Source organism: Buteo buteo, chromosome 1, assembly GCF_964188355.1.
Source record: "Buteo buteo chromosome 1, bButBut1.hap1.1, whole genome shotgun sequence".
NCBI classification, from domain to species: domain Eukaryota; kingdom Metazoa; phylum Chordata; class Aves; order Accipitriformes; family Accipitridae; genus Buteo; species Buteo buteo.
The window spans coordinates 71,494,698-71,522,151 of record NC_134171.1 but is presented as its reverse complement, the minus strand read 5'-3'; the positions used below and the strand labels follow the sequence as shown (position 1 = coordinate 71,522,151).

Below are 27,454 nucleotides of genomic sequence, written 5' to 3'. Positions count from 1 at the left end.
GGAATATTAAGCAAAATGGAAAATATGACTTCATATCAAGATCATTGAAGACAGTGGGAAAGAAAAAAAGAAGAGACCTGTTAACTTCAGTGATCCCAAGATCATTCACAAGATATCTACATTTAATTACTGTTACAACAGGGTATTTGGAATCAGGTTCTGAGCTGGGAATCACAGAGAGTGATCTAAGCAATAATTTTGATTTTAATATACAGAGATGTTTTAAATGCTTTGAAATACTTGCCACTAAATGTTTTCCTTTTCTTTTCTTTTTTCCCCCCCCTGTCTTTTTTCTCTCTTTTTCAAGCAAGAAGATATATTTCCTAAAATCTTTTCAGCTAGCTGGCTGCATATTTCCCAAAGTTGTCTCCATATGTCTTATTGCTCTGGCTTTGTAGCATATGGCTTTGCAACAGTTTCAAAGGTAGCAGAGACAGGTGTTGTGAACAACCTCAGATAATTAAAGGAACAGGAAAGAAAGTTCATTTAAAAAATTCTCACAACACATCAAAGAACAATAGCAGTAAGTGCAGTGATAAAAATACTGCAGTCAATGTCACTGGACAGTTTTCCCTGCTGAAACAAAAAATTAACGTTACTATTTCTTCACTGGAAAGAAAGAATTATTGGATTTGAACTGTCATTATTTTTTCTGAAAAGCCTAAATGAGCCATTCTGAATCTCCAGCAAACAGTTTCATAACTGAAAGATATTTAAAGATAGGAGAGATAAACCACAGCAAAATAAAAAACAAAACAAAACAAAACTACTCAGCAAGTCAATGGAAGCAGGCTGCTAGAGATGGACAGGCAACGTCCACAATTTTATTCATTATCAAGTTAATTTCTGTTTTTTAAAGAAGGTTACAGCTCCCAGGTTCAGCCTTCTTGGGACACTATAGAAGCAAACACTTGGATTAATTCAGTGGTTTGTATACATCAAGGAACAAATTTCACTTCCATGGAAGTTGAGAGAGAAACTCCCCTTAATGCACAGAAAAGTGCAATTGAAATTTTAAAAGAACTTACAAACCTTAGCATTTGTGTTGTATGTCTCCTCTTGTCTCTAAGTCTTTCCTCTGAACCATGAATTGTCAGCATCTTTCTTTGGCTTTGTTGTCAGTGCAGTACTGTCCTAAACAATCTGACTTAATTTTCTCCCTACTGCTCTTGTATTTATGAAGCTTGATCCAAGAAAAGGCTAATATGAACAAAAATGATACTGCAATGTAAGCGTTTATGCCCAAAGTTGTAATTAATACATCCCCCTCTTCTTCCTCCCCTGCAGGCATGTTGCTGCTAGCCAGTATTTTAAACACTAAACTTCATACATCCCTCTTAGACTTGACTTTACATTTCTCCAGGTATTTGCAATTAGATTTCTGAACATACACTAAATTGCCATTCCTAATTCATTAGCTGAGCCTAGCTGGATGTCACAAACAATACGGAAAGTTTCCATCTAGTAGATGTTCTCACTGCATTCATACACCACAAACCCCAGGTCTCTGCAAGACACTATGTTAACCTCATTCTTTTGAAATTGGACATTTGAGTTCAAACCTGAGCCTCTGAGAAGCTCAGCTTTTCTTTGCTGTTCTTCCTCTGGCCAGTAGCAGACAGGTTATTTAAGCATGCTCTCTTTCTTCAGTCTGTGCCAAGAGCTGTAGTCAGCGCAGGCATGGAATTGGGAGCAACCTGTTGTATCTCAGGCATACTTTATTTTCCTTCTTCAGGCAAGAGTCATAAACAACACTGGATCCAGTTTTCCAGTTAAAACATTTCATTAGGGTTATTATGCCCATCTCTGGTTATACAGATCACCTTCTAGAAAGCATACAATCATGTAGGAACAGCCTCACAAGGAAAAATGTCACCTTGATCTCAAAGCAGCCCAAAGCCAAGGCATTAGGCACAGTTAATGAGAAGCCTAGAAATTCAGCTGAGGGCTCACACTGTACTCTACATCTGGAGCCACAGTATTAACAGGGATGCCAAAAAACTAACTTCTAAAAGGAAAGAGTGACACTGTGGGTTTTATTGAATGGAAAGATATAATTAACCAAACTCTGGAGGGCTCAAGGCCATGGATTTGAACTGAGAGAGGTGCTAAGAAAAGGAATCCAAACGGCCAAAAAGGCCAGAAGCTTAAAATCCCTGTTTAGCAACAAAACGTATATTCATGCCCAAGAGAGAGAAAAAAGTAAACAATTGATTGGGTGTGCCTCCGTAACACATCTATACCAAAAAAATCCCTCTCATTTTCAGAGGTTATACAAACATGTACAGTCTTATTTATACTTAAAGAATCAAATAGAAGTTATTAGTTGAAAGTTGAATAATATTGGATATCTGCACAGAATGCCAACAGGAATTTAGGTACACTCATTCCCCCCAGCCAGCACCAGAACTTTGAGGACAACCTTGCTATGTGGTCCCAACATAAGAAAAGTTTAGAAGAATTGATGTGTTTGTCATAAGATGACTAAATGCTTTCACACAATTTCTTAATTTATTTGATCCATTCAGCTGCAAGTTAGAAAGGTCTTGCAGCATCTAGTAAAATCCCTGTTAAGAAAGATTTTGGATAGGAAATTTTCTGACCATTTATTCTGCTATTGGTACTTAGAAGTTGTCAAAGGGAGCAGAAAAACTTCTCCTCGGGCTTGTGTTGGAAGAGCTGCCTTTGTAGTAGCAACAGCGAGAACTCTTATACAGAAAACACATTCATGGTCAGTGGCATTTCTCCATGTCAATATTAATTCAGAAGAGAGAACAGGTGAGGGCCACATACAAGCTGTGCTTATGGGAAAGGCTGATGTAGGCCTGTATTTAGTTATGTTCATTTCTAAATCCTAGATTAAAGCCATTTCCATGTTCTCAGTATTCCTCTCGGTAACCAAGGAAGTTTTTCATGAGAGAGGCAGAGATTCAGAGAATCCTACTTTGAGATACATAGTTTGAATGTCTCTGCAGTGCACTGCATCATTAAGGGAGCAAAACAGATGCTGCATTGCATGGTTCTCCCTGTCCTTGGCTATCACATCATTAATTGGAATTTAGGGTACTTAATACCTGGAAATGCCTGCTTTTCAAAGTGTCAATTCCCTTAATGAGTGTGTCTGAAAAACAGCATATAATCTACATCACCTCGAAATTACACTCTAAATACCCAGTTAAACGATCTATTAAATAATGCTTCTTCTGGGCACGTTTCACATTAAGGAACAGGAAGGGAAGGGACCCAACAATAAATTTCACAAACAAAGACTCATTGTCCAGGAAAGATTTCCCACATGAAACATTAACTGTCCAGTCCTCAGCCTGCTTTCCTCCCGTGACCGCAGCTGTTTTACACTCCAGTGTTCTGTGGACTGAAACCCAACTAGATAATGTTCAAATTTTTGCTGCAAACTGTGACAACTTCTTTAACTCTGTTCACTATCAAGCTATGCTTCGTGCACATTCTCATTTCTTTTTGGTAATAAAAGAAAAAAGAAATCTATCTGAAAAGTTATCCTGAAAGCTTGGTAACAAAAGCCAGAGGATTCCTAAATCTGGACAAAAAAACATCTTACAATATACACAACACGAAGTTAGTGTCACCAGACATGCCAAGTGATCCATCTTCACATTTTGTTTTTGAAGTTTTGAGCAGTAAAACTTGTTTGTAAAACTAGTGTGGTTCAAACTATTCTATTTCTTGCTATTGAATTCAGGCAAACTTAACAGATACGTATATATCAAACTGACATCATATTGCTGGAGTTTCTTCCCTGCCCGCTTTTTTACCAATCCCCAATCCACCTTTCTTCTTTCCTGTCATTTATAATCCTGAAATGTCCTTTTTATTTGCTTTTGAGCTGCACTGAGGATTATTTTTATTGTTTTTATTATTTAAATTTCATCCTAGCTCCTGTCTGCCTTTAACTTTCACAGCTACTCTTCATTTCAATGTGCCTAAAAGCACATTCTTGTCTCCTCATCCCAGGAAAGGCTTCTGCGATCCCACCTGCCTCTTGAAGGCATTCAACTTTGCGAGATACCAACAGCACCTACAAGTACACTGAGAAACAGCTGCTGACACTAAGCTATTCCTCATCAGCTTTTGCTAGGGAATGCAGGAGTTAACTCTTTCCCATGTTTTAAAATTGCCCCCTTTCTTTGGCAATGTATGCATCCCAGTTGATGTGGTAAATAGGAACAAACAAGGTAGTCATTTAGGATACTTTTGCCACACATCCCTCTGACATGATGTGGAGCTTCTTTGCTAGGCTGTTCATTTGCTAGACTGTTTAGCCTGGAGAAAAGGAGGCTGAGGGGAGACCTTATCACTCTATGACTACCTGAAGGGAGGTTGTAGCGAGGTGGGGGACAGTCTCTTCTCCCAAGTAACAAATGGTAAGACGAGAGGTTGCGCCAGGGGAGCTTTAAACTGGGTAGTAGGAAAAACTTCTTCACTGAAAGGGGTGTCAGGCACTGGAACAGGCTGCCCAGGGAAGGGGCTGAATCACCACCTCTGGAGGTATTTAAAAGACGTGTAGATGTGGTGCTTAGGGACATGGTTTAGTGGTAGGTAGACCTGGCAGTGCTAGGTTAACAGTTGGTCTTGATGATCTTAAAGGTCTTTTCCAACCTAAATGATTCTATGGTTATATGAAACTGTTGACCAGGTCTAAGGGTGACTTATAGGCCTGTCAGCAAGCTGAGCAGAAAGCTGCCTATTACACTTTCATGGTGTGTATTAAAAAGAGGTAAGCAAGATCTAAGCAGTGCTCTGGAAAGGAAAGACCTGCCTTCCTCTTCCCTCCCCTGAAATCTCCGAGATTTGCATCTGCTACGGAAAAGGAAGCCTGTAGAGACAGTTTCCTGCCTCAGTCTCTTTACCACTTTGGAGTTATCTTACTTAACTTGCCAGTCATGGGACAATGACCCTATGAGGCTGCCAAGGATTTTGCTCCATCAGCCCCCACTTCTGCTTCGCAAGCACAGATTCTTCCAAGCACAGCCTACCATCGCTGCCTGCGGCTTGTCTTTTACTTACAGCTGGCTTTTCCCTCTCACCTCCAACTGTGAAATTGCATCCCTCCTTCCCCTTCCTTTACTTCGCTGCATCTCCCATGTTCAGCATACTGTCCTGGCAGCTACCTTCTTTGTGAGATCACTGGAATACTTCCAATTTCTCCTTCATCAGCCTCTACATGCAAAACCATATCTGAGATCTAGGCAACACCCTAAGGGAGCCATAGGATTTTCCAGAGCACAGTCAAACTTACTGCCTCTCTAGAGTCAAATAAATAGTCTAGGATAAAGGTGTCCGCAATCATCTCCAAATTCACAGAGAGACAGTCAGTATTGGAACAATCTTCATCACAGAAATTTGACCTCATCATTCGGAGCCCACCAAAGAAGCTGTGAAATTGTTATTAAAGTAGGATTATAAGGTGTAACAAACTTTTCTTCAGAAATGGTATTGGTCTAGATAGCTTGCTTGAGGAGGAGGATGGAGTAGGTGACCTCTAGCATCTCTTTCAATCTCACTTTTCTATGATTTTCTATAATCTCATGGAGAGATTCTCCAAGGAGCTTTAAATAAAGATAATTATTTTTAATGAGAGCCATGATTCTAGTTTCACTGTGCAACTTCAAGGATGCTGCATAATGCTAAGTATATTATGCAGGTCCTGTGGAGCTTGCCCAAGTTAAAAAATACTGCAACCGTTCCCTACCTGAAGTTCTGTCTGAATGGCAGTACTGAGTCACTAATGACACGGTCAGATTTTTCATCCTTTTCTTCTGCTATTAAAAAAAAAAAATTTAAAAAAAAAAAAAAGGCTTCCTTCTTCTTTGTATTGTTGATTTTTCACTGTGTCTTCAGTGTACTTAGAAAAAAACCCTAATGTTTCTACATATTTGCTCAGGTAGGGAGTTTGACCTTTCATGGGGATTTTGCCTTAATTAAAATCATCTGAAACAAGTCAAGTTTGCTCCTTTTCAAAGTAATTGGATTAATGCAAACATTTTCAGTGCCTACTTCAAACTAGTATAAATGGTCTGACATTAAATGAGGTTAAAAAGTCCCCTATAAACTACCACTACTGTTATTAAATTTAATTAAGATAGAACAGCAGGCAGTTTAAATGGGAAAGTGTTGCACAAAAATGGCAGCACAGAAAAATGACTCCAGTGTTGTCATTAAAGCTAATTGGAAGCAAGGGTTTCTAAATGACAATGTAATTAACAGGCTAATGAATACTATATTAGGATTGTTATTAACAATGAAATTTGCAAACATACATGGAAAACTAGTTAGGAATATCACACCATTAGAGATATTACAAGGTAAAACCCTACAAACAAATTATACAGCACTTTATCTGATGATGATACAATGCTCCAGCCATGTAGCAGTAATTAAACTTTTTGCCCTCTCACCCTCCTCTTCTATCAAATTAAGTGATAATTATCACAGATTAGCTATAAAACGTGCACTTTGAGAAATTCTGCCATTCTAAAATTCTGCATATAGCTCATGGAAGTAACATTGTTTGGTAAGGCAATGATTCAAGTTGGGGGAAGGCCAATGACTGCATGCAGCCTATGCCCTGCAGCTAAAAACAAGACACCTTTGGGATTCACCACTAAACAAATACTCCACACAGTTGAACAATAAGGGTTCTGGCTAAATTAGGCTAATGTAGTTTTATGCATAAATGAAATTATTTCCACTTTTAATAGGAGTATTTGGGCTAGTTACTTTTCCATGAACCCCTGCTAAATAGCAGATGGAACAGCGCTGGCTCAGATTGAGGAGACTGTCCTTTGTGTGGCAGTTTGTCACCATTTCAGTGCTTGAAGGGAAACTGCAAGGACAGGGCAGGAAGGATGAGAGTTCTCAGTGAGGAAGAGACCATCATGAACAATGTAAAAGGTGAGAAAACGAATGAATTACAGAAGAGCCTGATGGTGGTTTAAGATGTCTTGCTCCAGAAGAGCTTGGACGTGTTCATAGTGACCATAAGGAACCTAGTATTCTTGCTGGCTTGAGATAGTCTTACTAGGAGATATTACAGTTGAACAAATATTAGATGTAACATGCCCTTCTCACTGGGCATGGTTTATGCTTCAATTTGTTCCTGCACAATGTGTCACCATTTTTTGAGCCTAAAAAACACATTTGCAAGTTTGGGCTTAGGCATGTAACAAGAAGTCCTGCTTATCCTGAGATTAATTGTTAATAACTGATATTATTACTTTTAGTCAGGAACAGAGGCTCTAGAAAGCAGCATTTTGATTTTACAGGCTTTTCCATAATGCAGAGATAGTTGGTTAATAAGACACTCATTAAGTAGACTTGTGACAGATCTTTGTCTCTGGTTGGTTTCTGCAACATTGTTATTTTTATATGTACACACTCTTAGCAAGAGGGGTCTATCTTTTGTTAAACTTGTTGACATGAAGGACTGCGTAAAAAGACCTGTCTTTCAGAAAAGACAAGTATCATCTCAAAAGGCTTAGCATATTCAAAATAAGGAAATGTTGTTTTCCCAGAGGCTGTGAATGAAAAAACATCCAGGTCAGAAAAGAATATGAAGTATGCTACAGAACAACCAAAATTGCTGGATTTGGATTATGGAGGCAACATATGCCCAAACCGCAGGATTTCATAAGACATCTAAGAGGGGAAAAAGTGAAGGGCTGATTAAAAACTTAAGACCAGAATTTTAAAGAAAGATTTTACTTAACTAGCAAATACTAGATGAGAAAATAAAAAGAAAAGAGTGAAGGTGTGATTACAAAAGGGAAGAAAATAATAATAAGCATTTTCCTGCAATTGTACTGGACTGATTTTCTTAGAAGACCTTGCAAAGAACTCCAGTTTATAAGCATTTTTACAGGTCACAAAGGTTAAACTTTCATCAAGAAAAAGAATTTTGAGTGGTCAGATCTGAAGATTCAGACTTCTAAGCTAGAATATAAAACAGAATCATAAACAACAGGCAAACTATTGAATAAACACATGAAAAATTACACAATTTCCTCTGCCCTTACAAATAAGCATTTCTAGACAAACATATATTTCATCCTTAATTGGTCCACCCAAACAAGCTGAAGCGTATAAAAAAAATTATCAAAACATATCTTCAAACCAAATATATTTAGTGGAAAAAAGGAAAACCAAAAACATCTGGAAGAGACAGCAAGAGAAACAAAAACAATGGCAATTTCTAGGAAAAGATGGTTTAAATAAACCTGGGGTTTATCTCGTATCCCTTGACTCAAAAATTGTAATTACTTCATATTCAAGATTCTTCCCTTCACAGTAACCATTGTGACCCAAAGAAAATTTTTCAGCAACTACTCTTTTGCCAAGATTGAAAACATTGACATCCTTTAAATAAAAATCTCTTTATGTAATTCTTGCTTCACAGTATTTGGTTGAGCCAGTAAGCTCAGAGCCATACTCAGTTACGTGGGCAGAATGAAACTCTTAAAACATCAACAAAACTGATCATATTGAATCCTGAAAGAGACTGCGTCTTGCAAGATAAAAATTAGATTATTTCAGCAGTTCCCAAAATGACGTCCTATCAAAAGATGAAAATCTTTGGCTGGCATATACATTTCTTACCTGTAATCCCTTGAAAGGGAAAGGTATACCTTTACTTTTAGGTTGCTATTGAAGTGATCTGAGCTAGAGTCACTTTATTCCCAAATGAAGGCAACAGAAAACAGGTGTTAAGACTATTCATTTATGCATATCACTCTAATTGCTTTGCCTTAGTTTTCTGAATCTCCTTGTGTAGAGAAGTTCTTATGTGGGTTAACATCAAAGTTGTTACAACATGTTCAGACTTATGTAAAACACTTTTTGGTTGTTGATGGAAAGATTAAAAAAACCCACATGCATGCTAGTGTGAAGTATGGCTGAAAGGAATCTTCCTAAAATTGGCAGCAAAAGCAGAACTTGTAATTCAAACAACTATGCTTTGTGATTGAGTCTCGCTGCTCCTCAAAACCAGCGGGGGAAAAAACACTACTTGTTTCAACAGAGTATAAAACAAATACTTCTGATCTTTACCTCAGAGTAAAGTGCCAGCTTAATCATGCTATTGATAGAAACAAAATACGGTTTTATTTGAAATAATCAATCCTGTTTCTGTTCTGCTACAGATTGCTTTAGTTGTCTGTAAAATGTTGCTCTGTACAGCCCAGAAAACAAATGCACACACTGTTTTTAGCTACAGCAGTTGCTGTTGTTCAGTCCAGCTAGCTTTCTGGCAGACAAGACATTTTTCAGCAGATTTATGGCTAGATGGGATTATAAGCATTATATCACATATTCACAGGCACAGACTGGTCCTGCTTTTCAAATCACAGTATGTCCCAGTACTGTTGGCAATGTTGGCCTTGGTAATGAAGACAATAATATGTCAAGAAATTGAGCACTTCCAAAGGGTGACTAGGTAGCAACTGCCTTTTTCGACTACTGTTTCCACCCTTTCTGTGGGTATAGAGTCCCAGGTTTTTAAGCATGGTGGGAAGGGCCACAGGGAGATGGAGAAGGGGCTATGTCTGTGTTCCCCAGCCAGAAACTTTACCCTAGTGTGTGTCCACAGGTAAACATAATACCTAGTTCTGTCTGCTGGAGCCATCAGTACGAGAGTTAACATTTACATTTTCTTCATACTGTTGACTGGCTTGAAAAATCAGTGTTAAAAAAGTATAGTTCACACAACTCTTTTCCTTATTGTTCAAAACACTTTACTTCCTGGACAATATCCCATCAGTTACATCTAGTTCATTTATGGAAAGTTCTTCTCATGACCCTTTAGGCTATGAAGACTTGAAAAATTATAAGCTTAAATTCTGTAGAATAAATCTCCATTGACTGCAGAAAAAATCCATGGTGTATGGATGTAAGCTAAGCAAACAAGTGAATTCTTCAACTACGCACCTTTCTGGTTTAGTATTCATTAATATCCCTCATTCGACAACGGTCTCATTTACAGATGTGCAAGGGAAAACAGAATTGTGAGATTTACTCAGTCAAGAAGAGGAAGCTTATAAAGGTCACCTAATGTAAATAAAGAGGAGACATGTTACTGCATAGTTTCACATACAGTAAATAAACAGTAATTCCTAGCTTTTATACAGTACTTTTCAGTTCCACATGAAACAAAGCTAACACTTCAATTTGCAGTACTAATTCCAAATACATAAAAGAAAGTGATCTTAACAAAGTCAAGATTTGTTCACAAATCGCAAAAGAACCTGATTTATGATGCAGGTCTTCCATAGCAATTGTAAACTCATTTTTTGCTCAAAAGGTTAAGAAACCGGAGTTTCTCCATCTCCTTATCTTCTAAGGTGGGTAAGAAAAAAAAAAGGATGGGGAAAAAACCCCAGCTATCTAAATTGCTAAAAATCCTAACCAACATCCCACCTGAAAATCCATTTTATCTGTTCACTGGGCTATCTGGCTAAGAGGAGTTAAGAAACTTTTACTGAACTGGAGCTTGTCTAAAAACTTACAAACCTTAGTGAACTATCCTGAAACATTAAATCACTGAGCTCCTCTCAACATTTACCCCTTTTTCAACTTGGAAATAATCTATTTCCATTTCCTTTCAACATGTCCTTTTGACCTCTCTTACTTTTTGCAATAACAATCATATATTTTACTCGAATGGTCTATTATTTCACACGGTCCCACACTGAACAGAGTCAAAGGTTCTAGAAAACCAATTAAGTTGGTTGTGGCTTTTGGAACACAAATCTTTTTAAAGCTTCAAAGATATCATCTGCATATCTGCTAACTCCCCTTGATCATCTACCATATGGAGTTGTCTGTTTGTTAAAGTCAGCACTTTCTCCTGTCCTTGTGATTCCTAGATGTAAAGATCATCTATAAATCCCCCTCAAGAAGTCCATGTTAATGGTTTCACCCACAGGATCATCCTCCCTAATCTTGACATTCACACTTTGAAAGTGTCTTCATCTTTCTACGTGACAGTAACTCAAAAGTGAACTGTTTCCAAGTGAAAATTTATCTTAGAAAACTGACCCTTTTCTGTAAATATCTATTCCATATAGGCTAACTAGCATCCTATTGTTTATTTTTTATAACACCATAAGCCATTATAACAACAGAGAAGGAAGTAATATAATATTTTGTTTCAGGTAGAAATGTAGTTTCCCCAGAAGTGAAAGTTTCAAAATCCTCTATACTGGTAGACAATGATCATGTAGCAGCAAAACAGCAGGCTATACCAATTTATACCAGCTGATGTTTCCTTACCTGACATATGGTTCAAATCTGACTGAATCTCTAAAGATCAGCAATTTGCTGGGAGAACATGTTAATAGTGAAAGATTGCAGCAAAGTAATTTTTTTCCCCAGTTTTTTTCAAATATTTTGTGGAATACTTTTCACTGTAAACACCTAAATCATGGTTTGAAAAGTAAGTTAAGAGTTATTATAAAGCTATAAACCATAAAATAGAGCTTAACTGCCAGAAGAATAAAAATATACTGAAATTTTTTGAAAGCTTAATTAAAAAATTATCTACTGCAGTTGCAGTAGTTATCACTTAACAGCATCCAGTACACACTCAGATAAGGATATTAACAAATGAGATAAGCCTGGTGGCAATGTTTGAGGAATGCTGTGCTAGTGCAGTCCTTCAGTGTGCTGTCTCAGTGGAGGTAGGGGATGGAAATCTATGCAGCAGCAAAGAGGCAAGGGTTATTGATGTATTAGAAACCACAGAAGCGCCTCAGAATGGTCACATAGGAATTAGGGCTTCTCCCCCCAAAAAGGTGGCGGGGTCAATAGCCCAACTGAAGCGCATCTACACCACTGTGTGCAGCATGGGCAACAAACAAGAGGAGCTGGAAGCCATTGTGCAGCAGGAAAACTATGACATGGTTGCCATCACAGAAACATGGTGGGAGAAAAGGAGGCTGAGGGGAGACCTTATCGCTTTCTACAACTACCTGAAAGGAGATTGTAGCAAGGTGGGTGTCAGTCTCTTTCCCAAATAACAAGTGATAGGACGAGAGGAAAAGGCCTCAAGTTGTGCCAGGGGAGGTTTAGGTTGGATATTAAGAAAAATTTCTTCACTGAAAGGGTTGTCAGGCAGTGGAACAGGCTGCCCATGGAAGTGGTTCAGTCACCATCCCTGGAGGTATTTAAAAGATATGCAGATGTGGTGCTTAGGGGCATGGTTTAGGGGTGGACTTAGCAGTGCTAGGTTAACGGTTGGTCTTGATGATCTTAAAGGTCTTTTTCAACCTAAATGGTTCTATTCTATTGTATTCTATTCTATGGTATTGTATTGTATTCTATTCTGTTCTGTTCTGTTCTGTTCTTTTCTATTCCAAATTACTATTGCCTACTATTTTTTTCTGATGCTCTGTTTGGGATAGGTTTATAAGTGAAGTATACATTTCAGTGTCAGACAATAGTTTTTACTTTGCCTCTGTTTAAAATTTTTCTAGACATATAATCTACAAACTAGTAGCAATACACCATGTGAAGAGCTGAAGTGCAAACAAGTAATTGAAGACATGAGGGTAAATGAAACATAGGCATTTACTTGCAACAGTTTATAGGATTAGACTAGCCAGTCTGTCATGCAATGTCCTACACCTTATTAAAAATCCCAGGCCCCAAATGTTCAAATATTTACATAGAAAGATTTAATTGCTTCTGAAAGTGCAGCACAGATATTCCTAGGTCTGCATTCATGAACCAAATATACACTCACTTAGGGCCAAACTGGGCATTCATATTATGAAATAGTTGTACTTTCCCTGCCTCTGGAAGTATTATACAAAGGACATACTGCATTTATCACCAGATGCAAAAGGAGGTGTTACCATAATTTTTAGATATATGAATATTTTTTAAATAATATGCAACATTTTACTTATCAAGACACCACAGCTGAAAATCACTTGGAGCTTCAGTGATAAAATTTAGAAGTTTAAAACTTTGTTTATGACAGAGAACAGATCATGCCACCAAAAATAAAAAGTAAATTCTCATTAGCAGGCAAAGTGCAGAGAACAAATAGTGAACAAATAGGACCATCTGTGAACAAAACAGGACCCCTGTTTAAGATCTGATGTGAATGACTGTGACAGCTTGCAGAGCTTTTTGCTGCCTGAAAGACACAAGCTGTCCGAGAAATCTCTGGAGGACCCAACAGTATCACTGGGGAAGGGTCCCTGTGCCCCGCTCTGCTCTCGTCCTCCCCATGTGCCTCTGGTGAGCAGACAGCAGGCGGGCTGCATTCTGGGCTAACAGACCTTCGCTTTGACTGAGTGTGGGCTTCCTATCTCGTCCCCTTTCAGAAACTTTGATGTGACAGGCGCAGAGTGACTGTCCTCAAGGCAGGGGCAGAAAGAGTGAGGGCACTACAGTCCAGACAGGTAGTGTCCCACGCTTGAAAACCTACCAGAGAAACGCCCAAAGAAAATGGAAATTGGAGGAGCAAGAAGCCCACAAATTTTGTTATGGACAAATTATGACAAATTATTCTTCCTTTTGTGACAGAATAACAAGTCTAAATGATAGAGGAGAAGCAGTAGCTGTCATGTTGTCTTGACTTCAGTAAGACTTTTGACATGCTGTCATGTGAAATTAATACAAGCAAGCAGGGAATCTGCCAGCATGAGGGGGCACAGCCTGTTGGAAAGGTGGACTCAGGAGTGCAGCTCACAGAGGAACTCGCATAATTAAAAGAAGGGAATATGGGTAGGTCATTATTCAAGGACTTTCTCTTGTGATGCAGCTATCAAATGAAAGCGCTGCTGACAAAATCTCAGACAGTACTGAACAGAAGGAATGAAACATTTTGGAAGGTAAAAGCAGACTGCAAAATAATCTTGAAAAACTGGAGAAGTGGCCCAAACTGCAACAGGCCAAGTGCAAAATCTGAATAGTCAGCTGCTCGAAAATGGCAAGGGGATAACCAGTTATGGCACAGCTTCTGGAGAAGACAGTCAGTTACAATCAGCCATGGGCTGGCAGAGGCATGCAAAGGGGAAAAAAAAAAGGGGGGACCAAGAGTAGCCTACACACAAGACGGGAAGAGAATCTGCTGCTCAGCCAGAGACTGGAGGGCAGTCAACAAATTGTAAACAGCACCAAGAGATTCTGAACAGCTCATAAAAATACCCACATTTTCAAATTAACTCAGAGTCACTAGGTCAGACAGAATGGATATTTTAAACACATCTCTCTCCCTGCCCACTCATCCTTGCCTGGAGGAACATCACTTCTGGTCCTGAGTTAGAGCATAGAGTGCTCAGTTTCCTCTAAAAGTTTTTTGCCTACCTCTAAGACCTAGAGCTCTGCTATGTGTTTTCTCATTCTCTCAGTTTCCCTGCATTTGCCACAGTATCCTACCTTTGCTGTGCACCTCTCTTGCATGCCATATCCTGCAGCCATTTACATTCCCTAGGCAGTCTTGAGAAGGTCATCAGGTTCATTTATTCACCCTGCTTCTGAGAAATGCACAGATTAGCAAAAAACATCATTTTAAGCTAAACCTTCTATTTCAGCCAAAGTAGAGCATAGAGGATTTTATTAAAGGTTGCTGAATATAGCTACTGCTAATTGGGGTGACTGGCAATAAAAAAGGCCTCTGAGACCTTGTGGTTTAGGGTATTATGAATCTGCACCATCATCAGCATTTCAAATCACTTTTTCATATATTCAGTGCAAAGACTTAGGCCTTCCTCCTTGCCAAAGATTAAATGCATCTCTTGCTCCTCTAGAGTGCCAGAAGACAACTGTGTTTATCAGATTCTTAGGTCTAAGCTTCTATTGATATGTGTATGAGAGTAGATTAAAATTGATTTCATACAGTCACCCAGGGATGAAACAAGTAAAGCATGCAATTTTATGTACCAGCTGCATGTAATGTAGATCTAGGAAATCATAGAGTCTCCACTGGTATAAATACATGGAAGGGTTTGCAAGAAAGTGTAATATCAGCAGGAACTCAATTCTATCCCTCCCCTAAGCTGCACAACATTCATTTTAAAGGCAGGAAACTAGTTACATTGGGAGCTGCAAAAAAATGGATGCTCTTTGGTAAATTCAGTGGGACTCGCTTCAGAAGGAATCTTGTGGTAAAAAAAGCAGCCAGTAACTTCGATATCTGGGAAGTGAGAAGAAATGTCATAGTTTTCCATATCTAAGATTTTTGAGAGATTTTATTAGCCTTTCTCAGGTGACATCAAGTCCACTGTTCTTCTGGAGTATGCCTACATCGACTACTTGTCCATGTCTTGCAAGTTCACTACTTAGTATCTTCGCTATGCAGGATTTATGGATTAGCATTACTATGTGTAGTTGCACTCTCACAAACTGAAATCTTTTTGAGGCAATGTATTTTCCTGAGTTTAGGCTTGATTTGTTTATTAAATACATACATGAAGCCTAATGGCCACATATCAGTAATTGCATTCTTAATTGCAATGTCCTGTAGAGTCTCTTTAACTCCCTTTCATAGCGGCAAAGTCTCAACTTTGTTCCAGTGAAAAAGCATCTCTACCTATATTGATTAAAATTCAATACATATGATTTTTATTTATATTTCAGATATTGCTGGATGCTACTGTTTGGTTATAAAAAATAGGCAAAGTTAGTAACAATGGGTGGTTTGAGTCTCATCTCTTCAATAATATTTTTTTACAAAAAGCTGCTTTTTTTTTCTCCCACATTTTCAACTCTGGAGAGAATATCATAATCTGTTGAGCACCTTTCACCTTTTATCTTAATGCACAGAAACTTTGATGCAACTGTACTGACAAAAGTTTTTGGCTTATTGTCGGTTTCCCCAGTTTGGACATTATTGCATTGGCAATTCACGCTCCATGCTAGGACACAGCCCCGAAGTCAGCCTTTGGTCTTTCTCTATTTTGAGCAATCTTCAGCAGATCGTGAATCCCCTTGAACAGTCACAAGAACTGCAAGACATAGATCAGGGGTAGCTAGACATGCTGATTTTAGGAAACACTGAGGTTTTCACACAGCTAAAAGTCAATTCAGATACACTCCTTGTATCCCTCGGAAGCAGGGACCTTCTCATTTCCCTGTGGATGGGCCTGGCCCAGCCATGGGTCTGAGCAGCTGCAAAGTCACCCTCAGCAGTCTCTGCTTCTGTGGGCCACTGTTTGCGTCTGCAAGACTGCCCATTTTTGGACCTTGATACAGACAATTAATCTGGACTGCTCACTAGACAAATAGAGTTCAGTGGCCTGATACTGGAAACTCCTGTCCATAAACATCTTATCTTTGGCTGTTTTCAGGGTACGTGAAGTACACGCAGATAAATAATCAGAGGAATGGAGAGGACTGGAAACACCCTGTATATTTCTGCTGCTACATGCCACCCATGTGATTTCCTACAATGAATTTCAGTGACTTAGGCTAGACAGTCACGAGGCAGAGGTAGAAGGATTCAGAATGAGCAGTGGAGGTTAAAAATGGGGAATCTCTATTCTTATGCATATTGAATATTTCTGCGTCCCACGCGGTGCCAGCAAAAGCAATGGCATACTGTTCAGAGGAAGCTGCTGCTGCTGAATAACAGGTGCTCTGGGGAAAGGTAAGAAATAACAGATGGGAAACATTGCTGGTCTGAGGACAATAAGCTATCAAAAAATCGAAGGACTGAAATGACAAATGACCAATTATTGATAGTAAATTTCAAAACACTATCTTTTCATCAGCTAGTCAGACTTTTGATAACTCCCAGTGCATTCATCCTTTCTGTACACAGTATGCCACATATTAAGATGCCCTACAGAAAGCATATTGACTTTTTCATGTAAAGGAGTGAGCAATATATTGTGGGGTGATGTGGGAGTTTAATATTGCACAAGTGTGTCATAATATATGAAAGGGCTCTTTATATACCCTAGCAACCTGAAAGCTATGTGACAAAACTAAAGACAACCTTGAATTTGGTATGACCCCTAATTTAAAGTTAAACTACTTGGAGAAAGCCCTTTCCTTCCTTTTTTGGCTAAATACAGCATGTTGTGCAGAGTCTCTTAAATTTCAAGTGTTTAGAATACATTCTGTCCATGTGGCAGCTAAATACCTTGTTTTCTCTATTTATACAGAAATTACTTTCTACTGACTGATTTCTACATTTGTCACAAAAGCTCTGAGCATTAAAAAGACCAGCTGTATTACAGTATAATGAAACTATAAAGCAGTATTATCAAATGAGAAACACAATACATATGCCATGGTTATTGTATTTTAGTATTAAAAGAAAAAAAGGGAAATAATCTTGATGGAATGCACATCATTACTCAGTTGCATTCTTTCCTCTTTCAGCCCTCTTTTTTGTGTTACTTCTTTTTAATAGGATTTACTTATTTGCATCATCATATGGGTTAGGATCTGATTCTCCTGCATTTGTGAAAGCTCCACCTACAAATGGCAAAGTGAGCTGCAAAGCAGGCTGTTAACCTCAGGGAGGGTGTCTACATGGACTAAGACTGAGAGATATCGACAAATTGTTTTGAAAAATAGTTAGCTTTGAGGAAAAGAATCCACCACCCCCTCCCTGTGAGTGATCCAGTTTCATTATTATAATGTAACATTTTGATTCTTGAATTCACTATTCTGGAATTTCTATTGAGAAACACTTATAAAATGTTTGTCTAGTAAATCTGGACCGACACATGTTTTGGATGCTGTGCTTTAAACTGAAGAAAGGCACTGCTTTCATGGGAGGATCCTGAGTTATGGATCCTGCTTGGAGGCATGGTCAGTGGCAGTCAAGGGCACTCAAACCCTCAAAAGGCTTTTCCTAGCCCTGCTAATTGGCTAATTTAGACAGTGCCCTGTTCAGCACGTGAAACCTAACAGCTAAATGTGCCTGAGTCCCAAGGCACTGCACTGGGCTCCAGCTACCCAGTTCAGAAAGTGCCCAGTCATCTCAAGTCAAGTGGCACAGCACCCTAAGTTCAAAAAAGCATTTGAGTAGAGAATTATTCCTATGAGAACTAGCTGGGAACTTAAGGATTAGAGTCACTAACAGTTTTGTGGATTTGGCACGTAGGTCTCTATGTCAGAGAACACTGAGAGAGCGTGGACCGCAAGAGTTTTGTGGTCTGGCCATTGCACTCAGGGTTGATTAAGACAGAGAGAAATAAACAAGTATAACTTGAGAGAACTGCTATAGTAAAGACATCCCTTTTGGGATGTTAGCCAGCTTTTTTATTCACATATTTATTTTATTTTGTGTAGGATTTTCTGTATCTATCATGCAATTTAAGGAGCAACTCTTTCAGGAATACCTTTAGGCTGCAATACTGTAAATATTTTCTCTAAATAGGATAGTGCTTGCTCACAAGGCACTAAACAAAACACTTAAGCTTGTAGGTTCCCTACATGACTCCAACTAAGAGCTGCACATTTCCCTGTGTAACCTTTTTTCAGACTCAGAAAGGTATGCCTATTCATTTTAAGCATTAAATGCTTTTCCCTTTGTTTTGTTTTTTGCTAACTTAGCAATTGATATGGTTTTGCTTGGAAACACCATCTCTTTAAATAGGAATAGCTCATGCTTAGTGGTAATAGTTGATAAATTATAACATGCCAGAAATATTGTGTGTGCTTCTGAAAGGCAGAATATTAATGTCTCTCCAGATGTGTCTAGAAATCAAATAGCATTTTTGAGATGCCAGAAGTTTTTAATAACCAATCTGAAGAGTCTATAATTTAGGACACATTATAGTTTAGTATGAAGGAAAAAAAAAAAAAGAAAAAAAGACACAGTTTATCTATAGTCCTATAGCAGCCATGAAGCAGAAGTTGCCCAGATTTTCAGAAGGTGCACATTCCCACCTAGTAACATGTTTAGTATATTACATGTTCTATTACAGCAATAACTCTGCCATAGAATTATTTCAGACTTGAATATTGGTTTATATGTTGTTACAGCATTGGTGCAGGACAGTTCCCAAATTCAGTTATGTGTAGGATTTGCTGAAGATTATAATTTCCAGAAATGCACCTTCCTAGCATACATCAAAGACAGATTTACCTAACTCCCTCATCATACAAGTTCCCCTCTGTCCTCTCCTGCTCAGGAGAAAGGCACACTGCTGCTGGCCACTATCACTAGAATCAAGGCTCACCTTAGCTGAAATGACATGCAGTAATGGTGAACACTGGTGGGATGATCGGGATGTGACTCCTCAGAGGCAAAAGGCTGTTTCCCCCTGAGTTAGCTCCTCTGGCTGCCACACAGGGAGTCCGGGGAAGCTAGAGTTGTACCTGCTTATCAGCTTTTTACATCCACTCTGTCACCTAGAGGAAGAAAACAGCAGTTCTTTCATTTTCCTATGCAGAAATTCATGAGGTTCATAATTGAGGGTGTAGTAGTTCAGCCCTTCAGCAAAAATTCAAACACAGCAGGAACACTGTAATAAAAAAATACTCAGGAAGAGACACTATTCAAATCACAGTTACTGTCCTCTGCATCTGCCTGTACATTTGGGTTCAGGTTCTCTAAAAATTCTGGAATTCATTAAAAAAAAATAAAAATCATTATGCTTATCAGAGCATAATATCTTATAAAAGCTCACACCTTATCAGAGAAGGCCTCCATTTCAACACTCTTTTTTTTAAAAGAACTGATACTGAGACAGTAGGTGAGAAGAGTGTAGTGCAGTCCCATCTTTAAGCATTTAGAAATTTAGCAAAGAAAGTTGGCTCTGAGCTGGTCAGTTGGGGACCATCCAGAAGGGATCTGGCTCTGCAAGAGCTGCCATTTTTTTCCAGACTACCTTCAGAAAATATGGCATTTTTGTATAAGCACCCATATCACGTTGCTCTGGAAAAGCCACCTTCCCTCCCACTTCTTCACTCTTGCTCCTGTAGCAATACTTCCTCTCCCAGTGTTCAGTGACAGAACCAACACTAATTCCAAAGGAATTAATTTCATGAGAATATGGGCAAACTTTTCAGAGTACAGCAAACCTAAAGTGGTTGTTGGCTGTCATGCAGCCACACAAAACGTTTGTACAATGTTGCTTCAAATCAGCACGGTCATGTTTGAATTTTCAGTTATCCTGTTTTGTTTTCAAAATTACATTCGTGCATCTGTTTTCACTTTACTGTTTGCATGATATAAGTTATGCACATTCTTCGTCACTGCACTTATAATACTAAATTACAATTTAGTAGCTCATTAGTGAGAATAATTGCCAATATCTTGCCAAATAGCCTGTGTCCACTATAAATGAAACTTGCATAAATTAGAAAAGTGTATTTTGCTTGTACGAGAGTATGAGAATAATTTATGATATAAATAAACACCTTGATGTGGCTAGTAGTGTTTAGACGACTATAAAATGCCCCATGTGTAATTAGGAAGCACATTTTTGTGTAATTAAGAAAATGAATGAGTATTAAATTTTGAGGCAGTGCAGGTGGTATTGCCACCCTATTGTAATGTAATACATACTGACACTTGCATTATTTTTATATACAACTACCGTAATGTTTAGGAACAGTTTTTAAATTAAGCTAGAAATTGATATAATTTAAATTCAGAAATGCCAGCAAAACATAGTTCATAAAAGAAGAACAAACTCAGAGAGGTAGTTCTAAAAAAAAGAAGAAAAAAAAAATCCACTCTATATACAGTGTTTCCATTTTGCAGTGTTCAAAGGAAACTGTTTGGAAAGTGATTTTAAAAAAATTTCAAATGAGTGATTCTTCCACTTTTCCCACAGAACATAATTCATGAATACCTAAAGCTTTGTGAGCTTGTTTTTGGCTCTTTGTTTATAAATTTTTCCTAGTTGAGAATATTCTGACAAATTATAGTGTAGCAAAGGTATCACATCAAAAAGCAAAGACAAATGGAAAACAATCTATTTTCTTTCAGTTTTAAACAGTGACAAATATGAGAGACTTTGGGATCTCAAGTCCAAATACATACACTCAGGTGTATACTTGAAATAATTTACTCTCATTCTTTGAGCTGGAGTAAACTGAAGAAACAGAGGTGTTTATGACCACTTTTGCCTTAGAAGTGCCCTTAGGAAAAAACAGTTAATAAATGATTGTGTTCATGTGGTTTAAATGTTGATCTAAGCTGGTGTTTTTTCCTGCAATGCTGGTACCTCCTTTTCACTTGCATTTTTGTACTCTGTCATGGCAAGAATTCCAGCCAAATCCGTACTTTTATTTTCTCTTTCAAATCCTGCCCAGCTGAGGCAGATTTCACCCCTCATGTCTGCACATCCGCTTAAAAAGTGATATTAACACTCTATACTGAGACAGAGTACAAGGAGCGTAAGTAGCTGCTTTTCTGGAGACACAGTGTCATGTGGGAGAGCCAAGAGTCCCTGGAGAGCATGAAATTGTGAGTTCTGCTTTTTGTCTTGCGTTAAATTGCTGGAATGTTCTTCGCAGTGGTAGTGACAGCAAACTGGACCCTGTACAGGAGCTAATCAGCGTGGCTGCCTTCTCTGCAGAACGGATGCTGGACCCAAGCATAGGGCCAATGGGTACAGTGCACACGGGTGCTGAGAAGTGTCAGGAAGCTGCCTCATATCATGAATCCATCATGTAGCCATCTAGAACTACTCTCTGGAAACACTCGGTTCCAGTCCTTGTTTCTCTCGGTAGCTGTATGACAGCTGTTCAAGATACAGAAGTCTAATTTAGGTCCGTCAGTAGATTTTCTGAGTCTGGCTGTAATAGAATATCCCAGCACAGGGAACTAACTGGTATTGTTCACTGGGTTTTATAAATAGTGTTCCTGAAAAAATGTTACTTCACTGAGAAACAGGAAGGAAATGCCCAACTCTAGAAACCCATCTCGTTGTCAGTAAGGAGACAGAGCCATTTCTAAACCCTTCTCATTTAGCTGCAGAATATTTTTACGACCTCAGAGTGTGACATGCAGAGAATAACAACCAGCACCCAGAATAACTCAGAAGAGGGCAAAAAGAAGATTGCACAGAGAGGAAGTACCATTTTCACTGTTGCCTCTGGAGTGCATGACCTCTACATAGGTAAATGTTGGTCCCTGGAAACCTGAGAGTACTCCTAGGGAGCTGCTGAGCCTTATCTTCAGGACATTAAAGTTTAGCTCAAGGTAGAAAGGTTCTTCATCGTGAGGTGTCTGAGCAGGACTTTAGGATTACAGCTGCCATGCCCTGCGATTATCATAGGCACCAAACCCTCACTTTTCTTAACAGCTAAAATTAGCAACTTTTGAGTTCAGTGCAATTTGCAGAGTATTTTTTCAGCTCCTTTATAAGGATGTCACCTGGGCCTATGACCCCCCTCTGCCCTGCCATCGCATGGCAAGCCAGATGCTGTACCTTTTGGAGAAGCTCTTTTCTGTCCTGGCAACCCTCTTCCATGGTCGTGCTCCTCTTTCCTGGTGGCATCCTGAGAGGTAAAATCTCTTTTCCTCCTGTGGTGGCTCCCCCAGTAAAACACTGTTCAGGCTGCAGAGAAGAGGAGGAGTTACAGCATAAAGCTACAGTGTTTGCTTCCAAGGTAAGCAACCCTTTGGAGCTGTGGTTGGAGGGATACACTTGAGCTACAAAGGGGGAAGGGACTGTGCAGAGACAAGGGCACGACCTGTGCGCTTTCTTCCCTTTATGGAAGGATAAGAGGTAGCAAGTGTAAATGTCGCTGCTTAGGACAGCAAGCAGCTGCCTTTCGCATTTGTCAGTCACTTTGCCTGCCTTTTAAATACAGGCATATGTCTTTCCCCACTTTTGTGTGGGTTTTTTTTTTTTTCCAAGTTGGAAAATCACTCAGGAATGGCAGCAGGAAATCCCTACGATCTGTTATTTATGGTGGGAATAATTTCCACATTGTATTAGGTACAAACATAGTCCTACATTATTATTATGTAACAACTGAAAGTAAAACAGACCGGAGGAGGGGGTGGAGCATTCGCTGCTGTCACTAGTGCAAACTTTATCCTAACTTCTTCTGTGCCAACTTGCTGCACAGCTTTCCCAAGACTTGTGAGTATTTTACAACTTTTAACATCCTCTTGTTTTTCTCTCTTTCTTGTATTGAAAAGATGAGGGAACTCATACTGCTTAGCTTCCAATTATTTAATGTTTTTTAAAATCGTCTTGTAAGATTTGTTATAAATATAAAAGACATAGTTTTAAGTATTGTATTTAACCTTGTACCTGGCACCTGTTTCTCTGTTTCTGCTGTGTGAGAGACATCAGCAAGTAGGGAGAATTGGTGCTAGCCGGTGAAAATTTGTCATTGTTTTCTAACAAATTCGCACAGCAAAAATGAGGAGAAAACAAAGATACTGCTGTGAGCCTAGTTAACATAGCAAGGACAGAGATATAAAGCTGGGAGAAAAGTTGTTTACCATCTTAGTGTATACCCTTGAAAGAGCATTAAATGCAGGCAGGGAACTGAAAATCTGCAGTCAAGTGGAGTCCTGCTGAAAACAGTGATACAGAGATCCTGTTGCCGATAGCAATATAATAGGGAGGCATAAGCTAGTAGTAAACCCGAGTAAGCAAATGCATTTACGAGTCTGTTGTTAAAAATACCACTTTCCACCTAAGGAAACCAAAAGGTAGAAGGAAAAAGGCGTGTGGGGCAGAAACTCGTGAAGGACTGTATTCTCAAAACCTGCGAAATTACCTTTGTAAAAGCCATTAATAGGGAATTCTCCTTACTGCTCACAGCCACTGCCTTGTGATTCCTTCTGTATACGGCAGGTACATTGGTGTTGCTCTGCTTTTAAAAGCGTCTGATCTTGCAGAACAAATTCCTGATTATAATTACCACAATATTTTTTTTTTTTTTGCTGTACTTTCCAAATAGCCAATAGCACAGCACTTCCTTTGCCTGTTATGCACGTGTTTATTTCTATTTACAGTTAGCAATTTATTTTGGCACGTACGAATTAAACGGAAAGGTATCGCCGGGCTGTTTTCCCTCGGAAGGAGGTACTGAGCTGCAGATCGACTTAGTGTCGACCAGCGGTCCGTAGAGATCAACAAGAGGTACCCAGTCCGTTCTCTGGGAGCCCCCTGGTCCGTTCTGCACTCTGAGGAGGGGCAGCGTGACTTCGTGGCCTCTCCCCATCATTTTAGCGCCGCGAACTCAAACGAGAAAGGTCAGCTTTGCCAGCAATTTAGAGCGTAACGTTGTAAGGAAGGCAGCGGCTCCGGGGCGGGGGGACGGGGGGGTCCCGAACCGGGAACAACCTCCGGGCAGCGCAGAGACCCGCCGGCAGCCCCGCACCTCCCGCCACAGCGGCGGACGCCACCGGGGGGGGGGGACGGGACAGGAGCCATGGCGGGCCGGCCCCCCCCACCTCCCCGCCGCCGTCGCCACAGGGATCCCCTAGGGAGCGGCAGCGAGCGGGGCGCGGCGGTTGGGGCGGAAGGGCGGGCAGGAGGGGCGCTGGAGCCCGGTCAGCCCCGGCGGCGGGGGTGTGTGTGGGGGGGGGGGCAGCGGTGCCCAGCCGGCGCAAAGCCGTGGCCTCGCTAAGCTCTGCAGCCGCCCAGACAAGAGCTCCGGTGGGAAGGCGCTGCCAGCCCGGCACCGGGCCCTTGCGCCGGTGCGGGGTGGCTGCGGGGAGCAGAGGTGGGGGGGTGCGCCCAGGCAGGGGCACTCCTCTGAGGGGGCGAGGGGGTTGAGGGGCACCAGGGAGTGCGAGAGGACTGCTGGAGTCTCACCCCACCTTCCCCGAGGCGGGCAGCGCCCGCGACGCGGAGGATTCCCCACCCTCTCCCCGCCTGGCTGAAGGCAGAGACGGAAGGGGTGGGGGGCAATGGCGACGAGGTCCTCCTCGGCGGCTGCCCTACCTCCCCGCGTGCCCTGGCGTAGCGGGCACGAGGCTCCGCCAGCGGAACCGAGCGGCCGCGAGGACGGCGGTTCGTCTCGCGTGGAGGCGTCGCTGAGGTCAAGTCGGCCTTCGCCCTGCGTCAGAACTGCTTCCGCAAAGGAAAAAAGGCGGGACGCTGCCGGAGGAGACTCCCTTCCGACGGGAGCAGAAGGCCCGACCTGCAGACCGGACCCACTTCTGAGGGAAGTCTGCTGCCCCCCTGGGGCCCGGGTTAAAGACATGACGAGGAAACCTCCGACCCCGGTACGGCCCTCAGGTTGTTGTTATCCGTTATTGGTTCTTCACGCAGGCGGCGACGACGTTGCAACAAGAAGCGCGAGGGCAATCAAGAGAGGCTTCCAGGATGCTGGGTTAAGGGATCAGGAGCACAAGTGGTGTTGTCCTCTATCCTTCCAGTTGCAGGGAATGATGAGGGAAGGAACAGGAAGAGCCAGCAGATCGATACCTGGCTCCGAGCCTGGTGTCACTGGCAGAATTTGCGTTTTTTTGATCATGGGTCAGTCTACATGACACCAGGCCAGCTGGCAGCAGACGGGGTACACCTGTCTCAAAGGGAGAAAAGGATCTTTGCACAGGGGTTAGCAGGGCTCATTGAAAGAGCTTTAAACTAGGCTGTGGGTGTTGTTTATCTGGACTTTAGTAAAGCCTTTGACACCATTTCCCGCAGCATTCCCCTGGAGAAACTGGCTGCTCGTGGCTTGGATGGGTGTATTCTTCGCTGGGTAAAAAAATTGCCTGGACGGCTGGGCCCAAAGAGTTGTGGTGAATGGAGTTAAATCCAGCTGGTGGCCGGTCACAAGTGGTGTTCCCCAGGCCTCAGTATTGGGGCCAGTTCTGTTTAATATCTTTATCAGTGATCTGAACAAGGGGATTGAAGGCACCCTCAGTAAGTTTGCAGACAACACCAAGTTGGGTAGGAGTGTTGATCTGCTTGAGGGTAGGAAGGCTCTACTGAGGGATCTGGATCGAGGGGCTGAGGCCAACTGTGTGAGGTTCAACAAGGCTAAGTGCTGGGTCCTGCACTTGGGTCCCAATAACCCCATGCAGCGCTACAGGCTTGGGGAAGAGTGGCTGGAAAGCTGCCTGGCAGAAAAGGACCTGGGGGTGTTGGTCAACAGCCGGCTGAATATGAGCCAGCAGTGTGCCCAGGTGGCCAAGAAGGCCAACGGCATCCTGGCCTGTATCAGAAATAGTGTGGCCAGCAGGAGCAGGGAAGTGATTGTTCCCCTGTACTCGGCACTGGTGAGGCTGCACCTTGAACGCTGTGTTGATTTTTGGGTCCCTCACCACAAGAAAGACGTTGAGGTGCTGGAGCGTGTCCAAAGAAGGGCAATGAAGCTGGTGAAGGGTCTAGAGCACAAGTCTTATGAGGAAAGGCTGAGGGAATTGCGGTTGTTTAGCCTGGAGAAAAGGAGGCTGAGGGGAGACTTCATCGCCCTCTACAACTACCTGAAAGGAGGTTGTAGCGAGGTGGGGGTTGGTCTCTTCTCCCAAGGATCAAGCGATAGGATGAGAGGAAATGGCCTCAAGTTGCGCCAGGGAAGGTTTAGGCTGGATATTAGGAAAAATTTCACTGAAAAGGTTGTCAGGCATTGGAACAGGCTGTCCAGGGGAAGTGGTTCAGTCACCATCCCTGGAGGTATTTAAAAGATGTGTAGATGTGGTGCTTAGGGACATGGTTTAGTGGTGGACTTGGCAGTGTTAGGTTAACGGTTGGACTCGATAATCTTGAAGGTCTTTTCCAACCTAAATTATTCTATGATACCCTGCTGTCTTTAAGAATGTTTGAATTCTCTGGGAAAAAGAATATTATGGTCAGATCCATTCTGAGGCTTCCTAGATCTTCACTGAAAATAAAGAGGGATCACAGGGGTCAGAGGTGCAGGCTGATGTGGAGTAATAGGGTAGTATGGACAACAAAATGCTAGATTTTTTCTGAAGAGTGAAAAGTTCCTCCTCACTTCAGCTTGCAGTCTCTTCCAGGCCATGACCAGTAACCCGTTTGACACAAATCTTCCAATGCCAGGTGCAGGGTTCTGTAAGCCAAGTATTTCCCTTTTCCGTACTCAGGGAGTTCCGCCTCCTGCAGCCAGCACAGCAGGGAGAAGTACAGTCTGGAACAACCCCTCTGTGAGACATGTTGTTCTATCAAAATAACGTGTTTTGTGGTGTGAAGTACATCACTGTTCTGCAGGCCAGCACAGTGTTATTGCTTGCAGGGATCAGTAAAGCATAGCAGCCCAACCTCAGCTCTTGGAACAAACTTGTTAGTCTGCACAGAAGTATATATTTTATTCCTCTTGTTTTTTTACATGACATGGTCTTGTTGCTATATCCTCTATTTCATCACTGCACCATCAATAGGAGCTAAAATCTGGGAGGGTGAATACCCTTGCATTCATGTTTTTCATGAGGTCTTTCTGTGCACTTAAAAACTCATAATGGAAGGTAGTGACTTTAAAGGTTATTTTAACTACAGGACTGTAATGCACTGCAAATTCTCATTATAATAAATTTCCAATTCTCTACACCAAATTATAGTGTGTTAGG

The 27,454-nt window shown here is 41.0% G+C and overlaps 1 protein-coding gene and 1 long non-coding RNA gene across 10 annotated transcripts in view; one reads left to right on the top strand and one right to left on the bottom strand.

Moving 5' to 3' along the window:
- Positions 1–23,781, bottom strand: part of LOC142034486 (uncharacterized) — a 51,281-nt gene extending 27,500 nt beyond the window's left edge. For 2 of the 3 annotated variants that reach the window (XR_012651659.1, XR_012651660.1), the window contains exons 1-3: positions 23,692–23,781; positions 22,383–22,511; positions 19,179–19,350 (exon numbers count right to left, since the gene is read on the bottom strand). This is a non-coding gene — a long non-coding RNA (uncharacterized LOC142034486). Of the gene's footprint in view, positions 1–9,957; positions 10,078–19,178; positions 19,351–22,382; positions 22,512–23,691 lie in introns of all 3 variants that reach the window. The other variant, XR_012651661.1, reaches the window with a different exon arrangement.
- Positions 16,477–27,454, top strand: part of IL15 (interleukin 15) — a 48,609-nt gene continuing 37,631 nt past the window's right edge. For 2 of the 7 annotated variants that reach the window (XM_075035865.1, XM_075035886.1), the window contains exon 1: positions 22,927–23,042. The gene's annotated coding sequence lies outside the window, so the exon portion shown is untranslated. Of the gene's footprint in view, positions 16,628–22,926; positions 23,043–23,995; positions 24,170–25,024; positions 25,148–27,454 lie in introns of those variants that run through there. The other 5 variants (XM_075035837.1, XM_075035826.1, XM_075035846.1 and 2 more) reach the window with 5 other exon arrangements.